Below are 2,518 nucleotides of genomic sequence, written 5' to 3' on the forward strand. Positions count from 1 at the left end.
AATGCCCGAACGGTGCTCAGCCGACAACGCTGTTGACGTGATATTGATTTATATTCATTTTTGAGTGCATATATATTCTTTTTTTTCTATAATATTCTTTTCTACTAGGTACCTACTATAACTCTTCGGCAATTGATACGTGCACTCTTTGCTTTATAACAATACTATCTTTTACTCGCGTCACGACTTCTTCTGCCAAGAATTCATCGAGCGCTATACCGCGGAAACTAAGCAATTTCTCGGGATAAAAACTATATCCTATGTCCTTCTCAGAATCTAAAACTATCTCCGCACCAAAATTTATCTAATACGGTTCAGCGGTTTAAGCGTGAAGAAGTAACCAACAGACAGACAGAGGCAGACAAAAAGCGTTACTTTCGCATTTGTAATATTAGTAAAGATACTTGCATTTCAAAGGGAGTATAACCTACATGATCATGATCTTTGATTTGGAACCCGCTCAAGATCGAAATCTGTAATTTTGTATAACAATGCAAACATTTTTTTACAAAATGGATCACAAATTAAGGATCGCGTACGTACTTACTACGCTTTATCTATTAAAAGACGTACTAAAACCAAAAGTTTCCCTTAAAAAAACGATACTACAAGTAGTGGTACCTACTCTGTTCACTAAATTTTTACATGTAATTAATAACACTTGTGTGATAAAAATGTTGTACTTACATCTACCTCACCAAGCCGTGTTGGTTTAGACTCGTACCTTTAGCTAACTTAAAAGTGTACCTACATACATTAAGGTAGGTATCACTAAATATATAATGGGTGCCCCTTATTTTAAATTATGTTTAATTCATTAGTTTAAATACATATGTATGTATGTAACTCCTTATTGTACAAAATAAAAATAAACAATTACAATTGACAGACTTTGAGATACTTGTACAAAGGCGAAATAACACTACCTACTACTTTTGGGAACGCCAAAGTTCGCCTACTCCTCGCTAGCAATACCGTAATGTTTGTCCGACTGATCGTTTGTCATAATTTTTTTCCCGCTGAAAACTTAAATTTTTCTGAATATTTTAAATGGTTATTCAATGGTACCTTTTTAATTTAAAATTATATATTAGAGAAAACTATAGGTTAGGTTTGTTTTATAACAATTCTGAACAATTATTGCATTTAGAGAAAAAACAGTTATGACAAAAGATCATTAATTCTGTCAAACATTACTTTCGGACTTTCAATAATTATGCGAGCCGATATGGACCCACTACTTTGACTTTTTTTATACGTAATATAATAAAATGTGATATTAGTCCCTAGGATTTAATTTAGTACGTAAATACAATGAGCAGCATAGGAAATCCACGCAGTTAAGTACCTACTATAACTTTTCTTTGCAACTGACTGTGCCAAATAAATTAGTTTTAGGCTATGTAAAATGTTGCAAAATACACTAGATATTTATCAAAAGCAGTAATGATGCCTACATACATATACTCGGTGCAGCAAGCAGCAAGTGTTTATTACGCATAGCATCGAACTAGCATAGAATCTAAAACGTACTTTTATTGTTTTGTTGTGGGTGTATTTTAATTTAATGTATGTATCTAGCTACCTAAGTACTAATAAAACTTATTTAGACACCTCTATTTATGTAATTATCATTTGCCATTAAATAAATCATAGAGGGTCAAATCGGCATGCATTTTGCACAATAAAAGTGTGAAAGATACACGTTACGAGTAGGGTAGAAGAGAAGCGGCAAAGTATTTTCATTTTTCTATATCAAATAAATAATAGGTACCAACACGGTAATTATATTATGAGCGGGCTGCTGAGTCTTATTCTTTGAGTAGGTATAAACGATAATATACTAACTCAGTAATGCGGTTCAGTGGATAAGTCATTCGCTCTGCTGTTTCGGACATGACGTGACGCCTCGGCAGTGTGACGGGAATAAATAATGGCTCTATCTTGTTCCAACAAAGGACGGGCGCTGTATAAGGCGGTGCGGAGTCATCTTCCTAAAGGAAGGTCAATAAACAAGCACAACAGGCACGTATGCATTGCTGGACTGTTTGAAGAACTTAAGCAGAGACGCATGTACACTATACATACAGGCTGCTTGCCACGAGTTTTGTTGGTAATTTTTATTTTACCATTGCAGAAATTATAAGTACCTACCTAACTAGTGTAAAAAACTATGAAAGGTTTAGTAGTTACTTTTTACACCGAGATTTCCATGGGATCGGGATAAAATCTCAGAATTCTCTAGGACAAGGACATAAAATTTCCACGACTTAATTGTTGGGTAATATTGGGTATGCCCGGGATTTATTGCGAAATCGCGGAATTTCAATTCAACTCAAGGTTTAAGCGTGCAAAGCCGCGGATAAAGACTAGTGTAGGTACATACCAAGACATATATTTCAATAGACAAATGAGTGATTGAGTGTGAATTATTTCCTATTTTCTCTCGTAATTTGTATATTTATCTCAACGGCGCCTCGAAGTACTTTTTAACGTTTGCAATATGTTCAGAGTGCCC

Source organism: Choristoneura fumiferana, chromosome Z, assembly GCF_025370935.1.
Source record: "Choristoneura fumiferana chromosome Z, NRCan_CFum_1, whole genome shotgun sequence".
Lineage (NCBI taxonomy): Eukaryota > Metazoa > Arthropoda > Insecta > Lepidoptera > Tortricidae > Choristoneura > Choristoneura fumiferana.